General features: G+C 42.6%; 1 protein-coding gene and 3 long non-coding RNA genes across 4 annotated transcripts in view; 2 read left to right on the forward strand and 2 right to left on the reverse strand.

Moving 5' to 3' along the window:
* Positions 1 to 20,251, reverse strand: part of LRMDA (leucine rich melanocyte differentiation associated) — a 746,646-nt gene that overhangs the window by 354,058 nt on the left and 372,337 nt on the right.
* LOC310763077 lies at positions 14,618 to 20,202 on the reverse strand. Its single transcript, XR_014548458.1, has 3 exons — positions 20,148 to 20,202; positions 18,876 to 19,000; positions 14,618 to 14,890 (listed from the first exon to the last, which is right to left on the reverse strand). It is a non-coding gene; the product is annotated as an uncharacterized lncRNA (long non-coding RNA).
* LOC310763102 lies at positions 14,631 to 15,150 on the forward strand. Its single transcript, XR_014548483.1, has 2 exons — positions 14,631 to 14,666; positions 15,002 to 15,150. It is a non-coding gene; the product is annotated as an uncharacterized lncRNA (long non-coding RNA).
* The window catches only part of LOC310763096, a 135,494-nt gene continuing 131,240 nt past the window's right edge, over positions 15,998 to 20,251 (forward strand). Inside the window, exon 1 of the long non-coding RNA XR_014548478.1 lies at positions 15,998 to 16,207. This is a non-coding gene — a long non-coding RNA (uncharacterized lncRNA). The remainder of the gene's footprint in view (positions 16,208 to 20,251) is intronic.

Here is a 20,251-nt window from a genome sequence, read left to right on the forward strand (position 1 = left end):
CAAGTTTTATCCATTTGCATTTGCAGCTTGAGATGGTGCAGTCCATTCTACAACCTCATCCTACTGAATGCAATAGTCTCATTGTGACATTTTACAACTCTTAATTTAAATCATAAGGTTTTGTTTGGTTTTTCAACAATGTTATGAGCACTGTAGAAGCAGCTTGGAAATACTCTAAAACAACAAACCTACAATGTTCTCTTTGGAGCCTCAAATCCACCACGTGGAAAGATTTCACAAGTTTCTCATATCTATATCTATATCTATATCTATATCTATATCTATATCTATATCTCTTTATGCTTCCCTCCAAATTCCTTGGATATTTCTTCCAAGCACAATGTTAGGTGAATAATGTCTGTCTTGTTTAAAAGCTTACACACACACACACACACACACACACATCCTTTAACAAATCAAATAAGATGTGTGGTCCATTCCTATTCTGCTTTTCAGCATAAATTTTGTGCATAACCACCAAAGGAAATTAACTCACTGCTTGGAAAACCAGGGAAGGCTCCCTCTGTTGAAGAAAATTTAAAAGAACACTGATTGCAAAGCCCTGCTCCTCCTTATGTGTGTGCGTTTGTGCGTGTTTGAGAGTGAGAAAGCAAGGAGAGGAGAGAGAGACAAAGACGGAGAGGTAAGGCTCAGGAGTGCTGGGTGAATTATAGACTGCCTCTCAAGATTCACAGCTCTTCAAGGTAGGAGGTTAATATTCTCACATGTCATTGGGTCTGCTGGCTCTACTGATGGCTCATTGAATCAGGCAGCAAATTATTTCCTCATGCAGCAGAGGACATCACACTTCAAAGGAAAGGAGCCAGGGTCAAGACGGCTCTCCAGTTCGATTAATGACTTGGGATCAGCAGAGGTTGCCTGTAGGTAAGAAAGTGACTGAAGCTTTTGACAAAGCTGACTTTTTGAACAGGACTCCCCCTTGCCGCCACAACTTCCCCCTTCGTCAGCAGCACCAAGTTTTACTTCCAACCATTGCCTCAGACTGACCTGACTTAGGCCCGCTGAGATGGTTTTGACCTCCTCATTCTTTGTTACCAGACACAGAAGCTACCTAGCTGCAGTGCATATGTGCCTCTCTGAAGGCCACACTGTCTCGCAAGGGTCTCAACCAAATTCTTCGTAATTATAGGCCGGGCAAATGAATTCAAGTGCAAGTTACTATATATATATATATATATATATATATATATATATATTAATGAACATTTTCAAATTCATGGAAATAAACAATAGCTTTAAGTTATCTCTTTCTTTAAAAAACAATATAAAGAGAACACTGAAAATCTTATACTTCTGCATAGGAAGACTTTTTGTAACTTGCTAAGTTCATAAAATAATACATAACAGTATTAAAACAATACAGAAATTATATTAAGATGATTGGGGGGGGGGATTCAGAAATATATGTGCTTCAGTCCTTGTGGACTTGCTAATCAACACTATCCTTGGCAAATAATGAATGATATCAAATCTTGCTATACAGTTTTTGTAATGTTTATTGCCATGGTAGCAGTAGATAAGAGATAATTAAAACTTAATGGCCACTGTATTCATCTGTCTAGAAAAAAGCTAAAACAATATACTCCGTTTGATATGCCCTTGCAATTTTTTAATACGTATTTAACTTGATCTAATAAAGCACTGAAATGAGCTTTATCATAGCAATGCGTTTTTAACACATATGATCTACTCAGACTTCATACTTTCTAAAGCAAGTATGAATAATTATATCAATGCAAGAGTGGCTGCACTCCTCTGCAGTTTATGTTTACTAAAACATAAGGGTCAGTGAAATGCTTCTTCCCAAATACTAGCGGGCCAAGTTATAATCTTTTATTAATGTCTACTGATTGACCATGCCTGTAGCTAAACAGAAGCAGTGCCATCCAATAGGAATAAGATGGCTTCCAAAATTATTTCCAACCCCTTTTCAAATTAATCATTTCTGAATCTTTCCATTTCCTGATTGGTTGTGAGCTACAGCAATACATTAATAGCTACATTTTGTATTAGTTACAAAAAACATTTGGTGGGCGGGGGAAAGGTGTTACTCAGCAAAATATTAACAAACGAAGAGACCAATGTTCACCCCAGAGTTCCCAACAGAGGAGGAGAATCATTCTAGGATAGTGGTGTCCAAACCTTTTTCAAAGAGGGCCAGATTTGATGAAGTGAAGGGCTGTGAGGGCCGACCAAAGTTGTTAACCTTTTTTTTTAGGATTGAATTGTTGAGGATTTTTTTAAGGATTTTATCCCAGGAAATAAACTGGCACAGGGGCCAGATTGAACAGACCAGCGGGCCGGATTAGGCCCCTGAAACAGGCTTTGGACATGCCTGATCTAGGACCAAGAAGAGCTTAAGTCACCTCCAGATTTGTTTAAAAGGGTGGGTATGAAGGCAGTCTGCGGAGCTGGTTAGTGAAGAGGGGATGTCCCAGCAAAAAATGTCTGCAGTCTGTGGTTCTGGACTCTGAAGGAGAAGAGTAAAAGACCATATCAGCTCCCCTCATTTCCTCTTTGAGGAATACCGTATTTTTCGCCCTATAGGACGCACTTTTTCCCCTCCAACAATGAAGGGGAAATCTGTGTGCGTCCTATGGAGCGAATACAGGCTTTCGCTGAAGCTTGGAGAGCGAGAGGGGTCGGTGCGCACCGACCCCTCTCGCTCTCCAGGCTTCAGGAAGCTATCAGCAAGCCTGGGGAGCCCGCGGGAGTTCCCGCAGGGCTTCCCAGGCTGCGGATAGCAGCCTGCTGCCTGGCGCGCGGGGCGCCCTGAAGCAGAGCGCCCCGCGCGCCGGGCAGACATCCGCAGCGTGGGGAGCCCTGTGGGAGTTCCCGCAGGGCTCCCTACGCTGCGGATAGCAGCCTGCCGCCCGGCGCGCAGGGCGCCCTTAAGCAGAGCACCCCGCACGACGGGCAGACATCGGCCAGCCCCACAAGCTCGGGGGACAGTGGGGAGGCGGAGCGCCGCCATCCTGCTGTTCCCTGACCTGGTTTTGGGGGGGAAATAAAGGAAACTTTTCCCCCCTTTATTTCCCCCCCAAAAAACTAGGTGCGTCCTATGGGACGAAAAATATGGTAATAAGCCAGAATGTGGCTCAAAATCACCACAACTAAGCCACATTCCTTGTATAACATAACCCCGCTATGCCAACATGTAATCCTGTTCCTAACTGAAACAAAGTGTTACATTTGGGGGGGGAGGAATGCAAACAATATGAAAGAGAGTGGAAAACATAACTATGCATATAATTCTGCCACAGTTTTCCATTCTCCACTGACTTTTCCCAATTTCATTTTAAAGTCGCAGAGCTAATTTAATGGCTGCTTACCACAGAATGTAAGTGGTCTGTGAATTGGCCCCTCTGAAGATTTCAGCTCAAAGGGCCTATATGCATCATTGGCTCAGATCAATAAAAATCATTTGTTCTACTGTGTGCATAAGCTAGGATCTGACTCTTTAAGAATTTGCATATGGCTCCTCATCACAGCCACTTGCCAAAGGTATTTAAAAATAAAAAATAAAAAAAAACTTTGTGGCATTCCAAATCAAGCATGCCAACATTTCGCTCTCCCATTTGCTGCATGTCTCTTGACATTTCTTAAAAAGCAGCTCCCTTTTCCTTTCATCTCTCCACCCTCTCCTGCCCCCGCCCCCTCACATCTTACAACACCTTGCTTTGACTTTCAAAGACTATTGCTATCCCCATTTTTTTTTTTTAATAGATGCCTTTACTCTTAAGTGGATGACCTTTTGCTGGGAAAGGTGGTTAAAAGACTGAACAGCTCTGTAGGTTACAGATATACAGACTGATAATAGGACTGAAGAAGAGGAGGAAGATGATGATAAATATGACACCTGCAGAATTTATAGAGCTTAAATTTTGTTAGCATATATTACGCAAGGCTGCAAGCGTTGACATTCAGGGGCAATCCCACTGAAGACAAGGTAACTTTCCTTGGTGTGGTGCTCATTCAGTTGCACGTAGGTTCAAGAAGGCAGGGTGCTTGGAAGTGAGGGATTTGCTGAAGGACTTTCTAGCACAGGTGCAGCAGCAGGAGCCACTGTGAACCCAGAAAGGCCACACATCAGAAAGGCCAGATGTGTCACAGGGAGCTAATATTGGATAGATTATAATATCTGAACAGGGAATGGCAACACATGCCAACCCCATCAGAACACTTCGAAGCCCCCTACAAAGATCATGGCCACTGGTCCCATCACCTCCTGGCAAATAGAAGGGGAAGAAATGGAGGTAATGAGAGATTTTACTTTCTTGGGCTCCATGATCACTGCAGATGGTGACAGCAGCCACGAAATTAAAAGACGCCTGCTTCTTGGGAGAAAAGCAATGACAAACCTAGACCACATCTTAAAAAGCAGAGACATCACCTTGCCAACAAATGTCCATATAATAAAAGCTATGGTTTTCCCAGTAGAGATGTATGGAAGTGAGAGCTGGACCATAAAGAAGGCTGATTGCCGAAGAATTGATGCTTTTGAATTATGGTGCTGGAGGAGACTATTGGACTGCAAGAAGATCAAACCTATCCATTCTTAAGAAAAAATCAGCCCTGAGTGCTCACTGGAAGGACAGATCGTGAAGCTGAGACTCAAATACTTTGGCCACCTCATGAGAAGAGAAGACTCCCTGGAAAAGAACCTGATGCTGGGAAAGATGGAGGGCACAAGGAGAAGGGGACAACAGGGGACGAGGTGGCTGGATAGTGTTCTTGAAGCTACCAGCATGAGTTTCACCAAACTGTGGGAGGCAGTGGAAGACAGGAGTGCCTGGCGTGCTCTGGTGCATGGGGTCACGAAGAGTTGGACGCGACTAAACAACTAAACAACAAGAGGCCCTCCTGCTCAGCAATGGAAGGATGAGCTGCCACATGTGAGAGACTTTGGGAGCAGGGTTGGGCTAAGGGCCTCATGCCCGAGCCTGGGAATAAACAGAGCAGCCAACCAAACATTTTTAAGCAACTGTGCATTATGACAAAAGATTCCAGAATTTCTTGGGGAAACTGCAATTGCAGACAAGATGGGGTCACTGAACCAAAGTGTGGGGGGGGGCTGAGAGGGTGTGCATCAGAAAGGATGCAGGTCATACCCACGAGAACAACAGTAGTCATATTGGATACAATACGTTTTTGTGTATGCTAACATGAAAACAGTTGTTTGGCAAATTTGTTCCTGCCCTGAGGGACACTATTAGGGGATTGTAGCAGGTGGCACTGTGGTGTAAACCACAGAGCCTAGGGCTTGCCAATCAGAAGGGCGGTGGTTCGAATCCCCGTGACGGGGTGAGCTCCCGTTGCTCGGTCCCTGCTCCTGCCAACCTAGCAGTTCAAAAGCACGTCAAAGTGCAAGTAGATAAATAGGTATCACTCCGGTGGGAAGGTAAACGGTGTTTCCATGTGCTGCTCTGGTTCGCCAGAAGAGGCTTAGTCATGCTGGCCACATGCCCTGGAAGCTGTATGCCGGCTCCCTTGGCCAGTAAAGCGAGATGACCGCCGCAACCACAGAGTCATCCGCAACTGGACCTAACAGTCAGGGGTCCCTTTACCGATACCTTTACCCCCAATATAGCACCAATGTTTATGAAGCTGGCTTTATAGCAATGCAATAAAGTGGTACCTCAGGTTAAGTACTTAATTCGTTCCAGAGGTCCGTTCTTAACCTGAAACTGTTCTTAACCTGAAGCACCACTTTAGCTAATTGGGCCTCCCGCTGCCGCCGTGCCGCCGGAGCATGATTTCTGTTCTCATCCTGAAGCAAAGTTCTTAACCTGAAGCACTATTTCTGGGTTAGCGGAGTCTGTAACCTGAAATGTATGTAACCTGAAGCGTATGTAACCCAAGGTACCACTGTATTACATTATTTTTTTTTGATAGGTGGGGCAGTATATTTTTAAGAATGTATTTTCAAAAAATGGACATTCAGCAACCATGTGGGTGGATGTGTGTAATTGTTACATCAGCATTAGCCAGGATTCAAGCTAACCTTGGTTCCTGCTTAACCCAGAATCTGAGACCAAGGTTTGCATCTTGTTTTAAGTGGAAACCTGATGAGATATAACCATGGTTACTGTTACTAGTAGTGCAACAATTTGCTATGTTTAGGCTCTGGAATTCAAGTTCCCAAGGTGGCGTGGGGAAGTAACGTGTTCCGATGTGGTTATGCAACTGGAATGGAAGCATTATTATCTCTGCACCAGCCCCAATGTGATGGTAATTTACTGATAGGAATCTACAGGTACTCTGATGTCCCATGTACATTTCACGAACCTGTTCAAAGGTTCATATCTTACAAGGAGTAAATGTCAACAGAAAAATTATCAACCACATGGGTATCAACTGAATATATCAGAAGACAAACTAGCTTAGTGTGCGTCTAGTGAAACAATGTCTTGTCCTTACCAAAAGGTAAAGGAGCAGGATATTTTTATTATTTGGTAAAAATTAAAGCAAAAATTAAATCATCTTATTATGTAATTGGAACTAGGCCTCAGGCTTTAGCAGTAAAGAAGGGATTAAGGCCTTCAACCACCTGGGTTGTCATTCTCTTGGGCCCCATTACCACCCCCTTATTCGTTTTTATAGCCAACAGATTAAAATGCAAGCGCCACAATCTTTGATCTTTCACTTGCTGACACAAATCCTTTCAAGCCTCCAACGTTTTTCTGCTGAGGTAATTAGTACTAATTAAAAGGTTTCCAACAGCCTTAGCTCTAGGTTTTTCCCCCCTCCAAAGAAATTGCTTTTACAAGTGCCTTCCATCTTTGAAATGTATGCATCGCTCACTTTCTTCTTTATCTGACTCAGAGAGATCAAGTAGATTAGTGACTCCATTATTTGCCAAGACAAAGCCAGACAACAAACAGGTTTTCACTATCTCCCTGACCTGTTGAGGTGCAGGGTTTATATTCAGAAACAAGTGCCTCCGCATGTATTAAAAGACAGTCCAATTATGCATTAACAGACACAAGGCAGGGTTCCTGCATTTAAGCATGGACATCATTTAATGATCCACTGTTCTCTTAGAAGGGAGAGAGGCGACTAATCAAACTGACAAGTTGCAGAATAAATAATGGAACTGGTTTGTTTTCATTTCTCTCTCCAGGTGTCTGTTAGGCAGAGTACAAACAATTTTTTTTTAGAAATAAAAAATGGCTGTTAATGCTTCTTTTCCTTTTTAAAATCAAGTTAAAAATGTATCCTTGAGGTAAGTTTACTGATGATGAAAGGCTTCTTTGCAAAGGTTTCTAACATCAGCAGCACACACTATGGGAAAAGTATATTGATTATGACTAAATATTACTGGGAACAAAACACTAGGTTTTATAGGTGATTACACACACACACACACCAAAAATCAAACAGCAGTTTACACTGACAGAAGCTTATGTTTTGATCTTAAGGTTTTTAACTGAACACTCAGTCAATATGGGCGCTGTGTGGCTCATGTTTCTTATGAACCTTCTGCCTACAGTGATAATAATAAATTACACCTCTTACAGCAAAAGTGTTTTTCAAATAAGAGGACTTAAAGTTCTCACTTTCTTCTGAATTTGACAGCAACTCTCACTCATGTAGTTTCTTTGGCACAATAGATCAGGAATCTCACACACAGCTATGAGAGGCGATCTAACATATCATTACGACACAGGGGTCTATTCTGCTTTCACAACACAAGCACAGAGCGCCTGCCAGCACTAATGGGTGTTGTGTGCATAACCGAAGGGCATAGAGAATACAATGTTCTAAACTGAAGGGATGGAAATGCTTCTAAAGCCAAACCAAGAATAACATCTTTAAACTAAAGATTTCCAAAGTCAGATTTCAGCTACTACCATAGCCAGATGTTGGCTTGCAGGAAGACCGCATCTTGAACCATCTGAGATTCACAATAATTGCCCTCTGGTTATAGAACAGGAACAGGGAACCAATTATTGCATGGCTGCAGCTTCCATCATCCCTGACCATGGGCCATGGGTGACGGCTGATGGGAATTGTAGTCCAACAGCATCTCGAGGGCCACAGGCTCCCCATCCCAGTTCTGGAGTTTGCTTAAAAGGTCATAGAATCATAGAATCATAGAGTTGGAAGAGACCACAAGGGCCATCGAGTCCAACCCCCTGCCAAGCAGGAAATACCATCAGAGCACTCCTGACATATGGTTGTCAAGCCTCTGCTTAAAGACCTCCAAAGAAGGAGACTCCACCACACTCCTTGGCAGCAAATTCCACTGTCAAACAGCTCTTACTGTCAGGAAGTTCTTCCTAATGTTTAGGTGGAATCTTCTTTCTTGTAGTTTGGATCCATTGCTCTGTGTCCGCTTCTCTGGAGCAGCAGAAAACAACCTTTCTCCCTCCTCTATGTGACATCCTTTTGTATATTTGAACATGGCTATCATATCACCCCTTAACCTCCTCTTCTCCAGGCTAAACATGCCCAGCTCCCTTAGCCGTTCCTCATAAGGCATCGTTTCCAGGCCTTTGACCATTTTGGTTGCCCTCCTCTGGACACGTTCCAGTTTGTCAGTGTCCTTCTTGAACTGTGGTGCCCAGAACTGGACACAGTACTCCAGGTGAGGTCTGACCAGAGCAGAATACAGTAAAGGTAAAGGACCCCTGACATTTAAGTCCAGTCGCAGATGACTCTGGGGTTGCAGTGCTCATCTCGTTTTACAGGTCGAGGGAGCTGGTGTTTGTCCGCAGAGAGTTTTTCCGGGTCATATGGCCAGCATCACTAAGCCGCTTCTGGCGAAACCAGAGCAGCACACAGAAACGCCGTTTACCTTCCCGCAGGAGTGGTACCTATTTATCTACTTGCACTTTTGGGCATGCTTTTAAACTGCTAGGTTGGCAGGAGCTGGGACTGAGCAACGGGAGCTCACCCCGTCGCGGGGGTTCAAACCACCAACCTTCTGATCAGCAAGCCCAAGAGGCTCAGTGGTTTAGACCACAGCACCACCCACATCCTTGGAGTTTGCTTAGCCTCACATTAAATCTTCCACCCCATTTCCAATGAGAGACAATGGAGAAAGACTGTGGTGATAACGCTAGCATGTGCTGCTTACCTCTTTATGTAACCATTAGCCCACTGCAGCACACTCATCTCAGCAAGGCACCGTGTTTGTCATCATGCCTGCGGGGCGGGCTTGAGAACATGTCATGAGCTCATACAGAGTACCTCTGAGTACTTACAGCATAGCTTTCCATCACTACAATTTACACTACATATTGTGTCAGGGTGTACCTGTAGCAGCAAAACTGGAGGCCCTCATCTGCGCCACTTGCTAAAAACATGTCTCTCCTGCATCAGTCTCTACAGCCACAGCAGGCGCTGTAATATCCAATGGTTTGCCTTTACTCCCAAAAGGCTCACTCTTCCATCGTCTCCAAAGATAGAAGGATGACAACAAAATTACCATCACATGACCCAAATTAAAAGCTATAATTACCAGTTGGAAAACTTCCAGAAGGTGGACCAAGTCTGCCAAAAAGACCTGCTACCAGTTCCTATTATCACAAATGCTGCTCCTTCATATTGCTTCTAGGCTGGTTACATGGAGTAGTGGGTGCCAGCCCAGGGGGCAACATCTGTCCCAAGGGCCTCCGGTTGCTGGTGTCTATCATGGGATTTTCAGTATTAATACATGTATATTTTATCTCACATAAATAGAGTTCTTATTTGCACAGCCACAGTCATGAGCTGTCATCATAAAATCCCACAAATTCGATCCATATAGTAAAACTAACTGGAGAAAAAAGAAAGCAGTAAAAGTAATTATTTCAGTGGGAGATCTCCAAGAAAATATATATATATACACACACACACACACACACACACACACGATGAAGATGGAACAAAGCTGGAATTATGAAGGAGGAAACCCTGAGCAATGTGTCTCACCCTCACATTTAGCCATTGAAAAATATCCTGCCAAAGGGTGCATTTTGACAGTGAAAAGATGAAAAGCAGAGGGGGGGAAGGAGCAGTCTGTCACTTTGTGACATCACACTGCAAGCTGAAGTCGATTGAATATTTACAAAAACCATTCAGAGTTAAGAGTTTTTACAAAAGACAAAAACAGCCATCCACACACTGCTGCACGACTGTTTTGAAACGTAGGCTGTTTATAAACTGCATACTTTGGGAAAGAATATGCCTAGCTTACATTTCTCCTGCTTTGTTTAATATCCTCCTAGATAAAGACATCCAGGGAACTCAAAAGCTTACTAATGACTTTATACCATTTTTCGTAGGTCAAATAAAGGTATTAGGGAGACTATACTATGATTGCACATAATTTGCCAGGGAGTCATTTAAAGATAGCTGCTTTAAAATTATACATGCAAACAAGGCTGAAGTGTCAGCAATATACAAAATGTTTGACAGGAAATTATGCCAGGGCAGAAATGACTGGTCATGTCTAGGAGCACACAGTCCTACTGCTGATATGTGGAGGTGATCATTTCCTAGTTGGGGAGACACTGGGACTCCCATCTAATCCACACTGAGCTTTATAAAGGAAGAGCAGGATATAAATATATACAATATATTATGGAAAATGTGTCGGTGTCTGTTCTCTTTAGACGCCTCCCAATATATTGTTAACAAACTTGTTGTGAGGGTTCCCAAGAAGGAGCAGCAGTTTTCATCTATGTTTGGATGCCAGGCGACATTTTGAATCAAGATGGCTGACCCAAATGTTACTTTGGCATGATTTAGCCCATTTTGGGCACAGTTTCAGCACTTCTTCAGATACTATAATCTTGACATGAGGGTTTCCAAGGTGGTGGTGGTGGATTTCTTTGATGACTGGATGCTGGGTACCATTTTGAACAAAGATGGAGGACCAAAATGTGACTATTGTGTTACTTCACCTTTTACCTGGTATTACAGGTCCAAAGTACACAGATTTGAACACCTCTGGAAATATTGTCACTCAGTCTGGCAGGATGGTTCCAATCTGCACCCATTTGAGTGCCTCTCAATAAATTTCTACTAAACACGGCACAAAGGTTCCTGAGTTGGAGGTGGCAGCCTCTGTCTATATTTGAACACCAGGTACTATTTTGAATCAAGATGGTAGACCAGATTAATACTTTAAACATTACCCCTACCACCACCCACATTCATCCATGCTGGAATTGCTTCAGGGTGTTATTATTGGTTTGTTTACCACCCTGGGCTCTTTCTGGGAACAAGGCCGTAGTAGTAGTAGTAGTAGTAGTAGTAGTAGTAGTAGTAGTAATACTTCCTTGGGCCCCTCCTTCTCCCAACAACTTTGGAACAAGCCAGAAAAAGGCACTAATGAAGATAATAATGACGACACCTCTGTACTGCCTCCCCCCTCGAACAGCTTTCAAGCAATTCCTGCTGCATGGCATGCAACAGAACCAAGAAAAGTTGCCATCTCCTCCCCTCACCCTTATATTCAGGCAGCAAAGCAAACACAGCAGCAGCAGGACATTAATACTGAATTTCTTCCTTCACCTCACTTTTCAAAAAGCCCTTCAAGCAGCTGCCTGCCACATGACTAGCAAGCAGCAAAAGGAAAGAAAGGTGATTTCCGTGATTGCCTCCGTCCACAACACAAAAAAGTAACTTCCTGCCTACTGCTCCAGATGGCTGGCGGGCAGCAAAACAAAAACAGCAGCAAACAGGTGGACCCTCTGCTTCTTCCCACACTATTCCACACATGCCCACAGTCCATAAGCACCACCAGAACAGCTGTGTGCTGCTTTTGCCCCACAAGGCTACTTTTTTCTCTTCCACTCTTCCCCCCCCTTACATTCTTTTTTTTTAAAAAAAAAAAATTCATGGACAAGAAAGCTTCTCCCCTCCCCACTTTCAATGAGCTCTTCCATGGGAAGCAAAGTACCTCAGTCAACTCCCTTAACAAACTACAGTTCCCAGGATTCCTTGGGGGAACCTATGACTGCTTCAAGTGGTATGATATTGCTTTAAATTCATAGCGCAGGTAGGGCTTATCGGTCCACCTTTCTCTTAAGATGAATTTGCAAGAGCAAGGCTATCTCTACAGCAGATTACACAGTAGAACAGCTCCTGGAGTGTACAATTTCAGTTTGCACACAAGGGATCTGCATACAGTATTCATAAACCCCATGTAACATTTAGACAAAAACATGCACATGGAAAAAAGAGCAGAAGATGGAGAATTTTGGATTCTCCATCACCACCAGCCAAAGCCAACACACACACACACACACACACACACACACTTCCCCACCTCCAGCATTCAAACAAGTTATTCCCCAGGCAGAATCTTAAGTGTTACAACCCATGGACATGATTTTTTACTGTGTTACCTGCCCTTCGTGTAGACTATATTGTATCTATATTTAATCCTGCATCAAAAAGCAATAGAAAACTCTTTTTAAAGAGAAATTAGGTAGGGACTTTTTCACTGGAGACTGAGAAGGAAAAGGCCAGCTCCTAGGGATCCCCCGCCCCCCAAATAAATTACTATACAAAACACAGTTGTAACTTAATCACTGAAAGCATGAAAAATAACAGAAAGGGGGATATTATTGAAAAATATTGTGCTGTGGTGGTGATAGCACTAAATCTGAAAGATCGCTGTATTAGTCACTACATTAATGCAGTTAGTGCATTACCAATATCTCTATGAAAAGAACAATTTGTATTTGAGTAAACCTGCAAACACGGCTTATAAATTTGGCCTTTATTTCAGCAAAAGGAGCATTCTATATAATTTTGGTTGTCTGAATTTTATTGTCAATTACTTTCAGCTTCAAAAGAATTTCTTTTACCCTGTTATTCCTGCTAATGTAATGATTCTTTAGCAAACACAGGATTTTAGCTTCTTACTATCATTACATCTTTAGGCAGAGAAATTGGTGCATGGTCCTGTCCCCCGCTTCCAAGGGTGTTTATTGAAGAAATCATTCTGAAAACAAATTGGAGCCATAACAATAGTAATATCAACCAACGGCAACAGCAATTATTTTTAAATAGCATTTAATATGCAGGTAAGATTTTAAAATGCACTTATTTAGATGTGCAGTTGAATATATTGCTTTTATATTTGCAGTGTAGTGTTTGTTTATTATTAATATAATTCGATTAAATAAATGTAATTTCAGTTTGTTGTAGGGTTTCATATAAAAAAAGAGTAAGTGTATTTTTCTTAAACCAAAGGCTTTGTATTCCTTATCGTGTTTGTCCTTACAGTATCCCTAGAAAAAGAAATGAGAAGAAACCCTGGAAAGAAAGGGAAAGTTCACTTTGTCCAGGGTAATCCACTGGCTGAGAAGGGATTTGAAACCCAAAACTCTCAATTCCCAGTATATCCTCTGAATACACTTGTCCTCAAATATGCTAAAAATAGTGGGTTGTACATCACTCTCTTTGTGCTTTACAAGGAAGAAAAAGTTCTGTCGTGTGTGACATATGCTTATTTGTTCCTATGCATGTTGTCTAAATAACAACAACAACAACACAACAACAACAACAACAAGAATATATGCACTTAAACCATGAAGCAGCCTTGGGCATCTCAAGCAATGCATGTTTCTTTCAAAAACAAAACACGACTTAAGATAACGCATCTCAAGGTCAATTGAAGCAGGGGCGCACCAGGAAAGAAGTGTTTAAACTGCGGCAGACTTAACAGCTTAACCAATAAAGCTACTCCAGCCTTCAGTCAATGGGAATCAAAACAATGATTTCAAACTATTTTATTCAATCTACAGGCAGGATTACTGGGTGATGGGAACCTTCTCCCCCACCCTTTCTTCTGACCTACAGAAGGTAGCCCTTTCTGGGTTTTGTTTTGGTTTGGTTTTTTTGTTTTGTTTTTAAAAAGCTTCCTTTTATAAGGAGTTCAATATGCATATTTTTTTTCATGGCTGCAATCACAAGGATACATACTACATTTTAGAAAATATATTTTCTACCCGTTTTGCAGTACTCAAAATCTCTTTCATTTACATTCATTGAAATTCTGCCATTTAGTAACCATTGATTTCTTTCAGATCCATGGCTAAGACCCCTCAAGTTGCCAAAGAGATCAGCTCGGTAATATAATATTTATATATATATTGTAAATGAAGTCATTTGCTGCCATAAGCAGAATAAAGGTAATGACCCAAAATAGGATAAATTGCCACATCAGTCATCATCATTAGGGGTTTCCACCTCTTGAAATAATTTGAAAACTGTCAATAAGGGAATTCAAAATATCACTTCTCCCTTTCTCTCAATCTCTTGCAGCCCCTGCCCTTTCACCTTTGGTTCAGCCTAAGTTCCTAAAAATAATATTTGGGGTTTTAATAGCTATTAAGACGTTGTATAAGACGACTTAGATTTTATAGTAAATCGGTCTGAAAAACTGTTGCAACTGTTACACTCAAATATGTCCGCTGGGTTTTGTCTTTGGGGGAACACTTCTCTCTCTCTCTCTCTCTCTCTCCCTCTCTCTCTCTCTCTCTCTCTCTCTCTCTCCCTCTCTTTCTCCCTCTCTCCCTCCTTCCCTCCCTCTGTGAGTGTGTGCATGCCATTGTGTGTCATCCAAACAGAGCCTCCTGCCTAGCAAAGGACACTGAAGCTGGGCAGCGGCAGGAGCTGCGTCTCAGGCTTTAAGGACTACAGTAAGTCTTCAAACAATTTATCCAAACAAAGGCCAGCGTGTAGAGAGGAGAGGGGGAAAAATACACGGGAAGCAGATGAATAAGCAACATCAATTATGGGGGGTTGACCTTTCTTGCCCCGCACCATGGCACAGATTTCACACCAAATCGCAGCAGATTGAAGTTGACATGCCTGGAGTGAACGCAACGGTCTCCACAATGTTGCCACTCTGCATTCACCGGGGCTGCTGAGAAAAGGAGAGGAGGGAGAAAATAATGGGGAGTGTGTGTGTCTGTGTGCGTGTGTGTGTGTGAATGAAAAATCACACATAATGGTCCTGGGTTTATTTTTACAGAGAGCAAAATAGCTCAATTTGAGCACTTAGACGGTCAAAATTGGCTCATGTGAGATACAGAAGGTACATCCAAAGGGACAGTTGAATCAAGGTGCCTTGAGCTACGTGGCCAGAAAAAGGGAGAAAAATTAAACACAGTTTTGGACATACATGTGGCTGGTGGATGCAGTATTAATAAGAAAGCATTGAAGAACATAAAGACTACACATTAAAACCATTTTGATATAATAATAATAATAATAATAATAAGAAGAAGAAGAAGAAGAAGAAGAAGAAGAAGAAGAGGGGGTTGCTCATAATCACAAGTGTATGTACACATAGACTTTGTTCTGCACACACATGCACGCATGCACACAGACTTTTTGCATGGACACTACTCTATTTCTTGCTGAGATAACAAGTGGATCAAGGCAATCTAATCTGAGCAGCAAACGTTTGGCTCCTTCTTTGGCTACAATAAAAAAAGAACCTTCTTTCATTTAAAATGCAGGTTTTATCAGAGATATAAGTCTTGAAAAGAATTGCCTAGAAGAGATAAAACCATTCAACCAAAGAAATAGCCACATTGACTAATGTGTATCAATTAAAATTCAGGTTCTGGCCTTTGGAACAGTCTATTTAAAGATTTACACACACACACACACACAGTAGACAGATGATTATTAAATATTTATATGTCTGCAAAAGGCAATGTGAACGCATTTGCTTTGTTTATCCAGGGATATCTCCCCCCCCTGGCATTTATGTAGTTCCTTCATCACCTGGTTATTCACTAAACAGCTCCACTAACAACCGTACTTTCTTGCTAGAATATAAAACTTTTGTTTTATATATACTGGCACACTGGGAATAATCCAGAGGAAAATGCTCTTGTGCAAGCCCCACTGCTCTCGTGCAACTCCCCTTGATTTCAATACACTTGCTTAAGAACTTCCCATTATAGGGTCTGCTAAGATTTCATTTCATATATAGAAGAAGAGAGCTTTATCACTACCCGAAGGAGTCTCAAAGCGGCTAACATTCTCCTTTCCCTTCCTCCCCCACAACAAACACTCTGTGAGGTGAGTGAGGCTGAGAGACTTCAAAGAAGTGTGACTATCCCAAGGTCACCCAGCAGCTGCATGTGGAGGAGCGGGGAAGCGAACCCGGTTCACCAGATTACGAGTCCACTGCTCTTAACCACTACACCACACTGGCTCTCATATAGTAAAGGTATTTCCACATGTTCTTCCAATAATCAATGGTAGCTTGCCAAGTGGAAGGGCAACAGAAAGAATCTCATTCAAGAGTGCCACTTGGAACAACAGGTCTTAAGCTAACATTGCTGCTAGCAGAATGGTACCTCCATACCCTCCAACATCCCTTTGATAAAAATTGGGACACGTGTGTTTTAGTGCCATGCTACCGTGTGAGTCAGCTGGCTCATGTGGCAGCACAGCACCAAAAGACACGAACCCCAGTTTTCACCAGAGGAATGTTGGAGGCTGCATTTTTGGTGCTGTGCTCTTGCAGGTGGCAACTGACTTGCACGGCAATGTGGCTCAGCAGTGGTGGAATTGGAGGGGGGGGAAAACAGGTCATTCCGGGATCAAATCAGAAGCCAGGATGGCTTCTGTAATTCTGGGAGTGTCCTGGGAAATTTGGGACACTTGTAGGGTATGGTATCTCTGGCTCTCATAGTGATCTTGTTGCTTTGTGTGTTCTAGAACATGAGGCCTTAGATAACCCCCACATCTCTCAATGTATAATATAAGGATAAAAAGAATGAGCCCAACTTAGAAGATTGCTGCAAAGCTTAGTGTGACAATATTAACAAAAGAGTTTGAATACTGAGACGGAAACTTCAGGCCCAGAGGGCAAATATGAACTCAGGTCTCTCTACCTGGCCCTCAGGAGTCTCCTCAGGCTACATCACTCACCAGTCTTGCTTTGCATATGCCTTGAGTGGTTTGGTTTTTTTTTTTTTTTCTAGACTAGAATGTGTCTTTGAACTATGATAATGCATTTTGCTTTCCTGAATAAAGATAAAGAATATGTGTGGAGACAAATCTATTGCACAAAAGTAAAAAATAGCATTATTTGTTCCACCCACTTTGGCTTCTCCCCACACCCAGAACCAACATTTGGCCCTCAGAAGGGCCAAATGTTGCCATATTTTGAAGAGCAAAAAAGAGGACACCCAAGAGAAAAAGACACCACAAAACTTTAAAAATTGCTGGGGGGGGGGGCAGATGCAGAGGAGAGGTATCTTATTGGCATGCTATACGCAGAAAGAAGGCAGGGAATAATATAGGTTCCAGATCATGTAAACTGGGCGATAGGGGTGGAGAATAGGTTTATAGATCTGATTATTCAGATTCAATACACCCCTGCCTGCAACCCCCCCCCCAAAAAAAAAACCTATACAGTGGTACCTCAGGTTAAGAACTTAATTCGTTCTGGAGGTCCATTCTTAACCTGAAACTGAAGCACCACTTTAGCTAATGGGGCCTCCCACTGCCGCCGCTCCACCGGAGCACGATTTCTGTTCTCATCCTGAAGCAAAGTTCTTAACCCAAGGTACTATTTCTGGGTTAGCGGAGTCTGTAACCTGAAGTGTCTGTAACCCGAGGTACCACTGTATACATTTTTTAAAAACCTTTTCCCAGTGCAAGGAAAGGGTGGGGAAGCCAAGTGAAGAGCTCTCTGCCTGCTCAAGGGAGATTTTCCCCAGCATACACACAGCCCATTAAAAAACTCTATTACCCACCCACCCCAAAGTTTGCGAAATAATGCAAGAATGAGGAGGGAAGAAAAGAAGGAAGGGGGAGCAGGGGGGTGGAATCAGGAGTCCAATCCGGAGGGAACCGCTGCCTCAGTCCCAGGCCTCCCCTCGCTTCCCTCCCCTCCCCTCTGCTGGGTGTGTACCCAGCCGAGTCTAGCCCCAGCCACCACAGCTACTGCCAGCCCCTCACTGCCTGGCAGGTGGCTCCAGCAGAGAGGGGACTGGGTGGAGAAAAGAGCTGGGCAGGAGAAGAGACAGAGAGAGATGCAAGACCGGCTGACCTTGGCAAGCGGAGTACAAGGATTGGGGCAGGGCAGACCAAACAAACAAACAAACAAACCATTTTTGCAAATTCTAAAAAATGGACAGAATTTTTAAGCCTGAAAATGGGGACATCTCTTGGAAATTCCAGATGCATGGCAACCCTAAAAGTATGCAGTCTTTGTGATGAAAAATGTTCTCCACTCTGCTAGTGCTATAGATGTATTAATTCTATGCCCAACTATATTCCTCTGTACAATCTGAAGCAGGTCTGCCAGTGGGAGAATTGGGCTGGTTTCTGGATTTTGTTGTAATTATTTCTGCTCTGCAACCACCTGGTGAAGGGCAGATTAAATATATTACAAACAAATACACAAATTCTTCTGAACTAGACTGTATTGTTTCTATGTTTTAAGATGTTTAGCATTACGTTAGCAGTACCACCCAAATGGTAGCACCAACATGCAGCAATAGCTGTTTTGTAGATTCTGCTGTTGTGACAGAAAGGGTGGAATATAAACATTTTAATAAATAATTTTAGCCAGCACTATGGAAAGGACTCTGATGACTGCACTATTTACAATGAAGCTTAGTTTTCCCCTGTTCTAAATCAATCTCTTGTGGATACTTCCCAACTGCTGTTTTGCTTTCCAGGAGCCTTTGGTCATGAAATTTTTTTTCTCAAAGAATTGTTTTCTCCCATTTTCAACTTCCTTCCAGACAGGACATCCTTGTCTTCCCAATCAACTGAGTTCATTTTTTTACTGCAGGTCTAAAGGACTCATGGCATGCAAGCATCCTGTACTGAGAAGCTTAGTTGTTTGAAATGTATCTGCAAATATTCAGTACCTCTGGTTCTGGTGACCCCCATACACTCTAGAGTTCTGACCATTACTTATGATATCCAGTTGCTAAGTCAGTGTTTCAGGAAGAACAAGGAGAGGGCCATCAAGATGAAAGGAGAAGAAGAAATCCTGACGATAAATAAATCCATGCTAGTTAACAAAAAGAGAATTGACACTTGCTTCCAGCTTCCCTATGTTTTAGGCCTGAAAAGTCCTCGTTGGTAGATGACTTTAATCTAAGGTTACCAGATTTTTTTCAATGAATCCGGGGACACTTTTCAACTTCAATGGATTTTGTATGGGGACTGATGTATAAATCAGGGGACTGTCCCCGGGAAACGAGGACATCTGGTAACCTGAATTTAATCCAGAGACTGGGAACTTGTAGCACTTCCAGATGAAGTTCCATGATTTCAACCATCCCTGACTATCGGCCTTACTGGCTGGGGCTCATGGGAGTTGTAGGAGAACAACATCTGGAGGGCTATAGGTTCCAGATTATTGAATTAACTAGTGTTCTATGGCAAACTGATTGATGGTCTTGCATCAAAGATATTTGGGTTAAACTACTTGAACAGTTCATCAGGTGCTCTTGAGATGTCCCTAACAGATCTGAGAGTATAAAATTTTAAGCCACCCCATGCTTCTTGAAAGAAGGGCAGGGTTCAGATGTGATTAATATTTCTTTTAAAAATAAAATAAACCCGCCTGCAAAATGTTCCCACATGTGAATGTAAGGAGCCAGCACGATTTCCAATCACACATATTTTAAATTATATTACCTTTCAGGAGGAAAAAGAAGTCTTGCAAAATAAAGGCTAAAATCTCAAGGCTAATGTCTATGTTATGGAAATTAGAACTTGTAGCAAAGCACTCAAAAGCACCCAAACTGAGGGATGCTATCACCAGACCCTGCACTCCTTTAAACTTGAGCTGAGAGTGATTCTGAGTGCTACAAGTGATTAATATTAGATAGGGAGATGAGGGGACATCCAGCCCACGCTTATCCCTCATAGGGGGCAGGCTAGCTGGTTCCCCTCCAATTCTCCCTAGACATGAATGCGTAGCATGGGATCAAAGAGACTGAGCCACAGGGTAGGGGTGGAATATACTCTCCTATAAGGTGTCACAAACACACATCAGACTCCAGCTCCCAATTTCAAAACAGTTTATTAATAATCTTGTTTAAGAGACCCAATGGGAAAAGGTAGAATGGGGCATGAAAGAAAATAAAGCAAATTTTTCTAATCATTTCTATCCTAATGTATCGACTTACAGACAGGCTCCTGGTCTCAAGGCAACCATGGATTGTCAGATGGATGACAAAGGCCGGTGTTTAAAGTGTTCTTGACCTACGTGGGTTCTGATTGGCAGGTGGCT

This window comes from Podarcis filfolensis (assembly GCF_964270895.1).
Source record: "Podarcis filfolensis genome assembly, chromosome: 5".
Lineage (NCBI taxonomy): Eukaryota > Metazoa > Chordata > Lepidosauria > Squamata > Lacertidae > Podarcis > Podarcis filfolensis.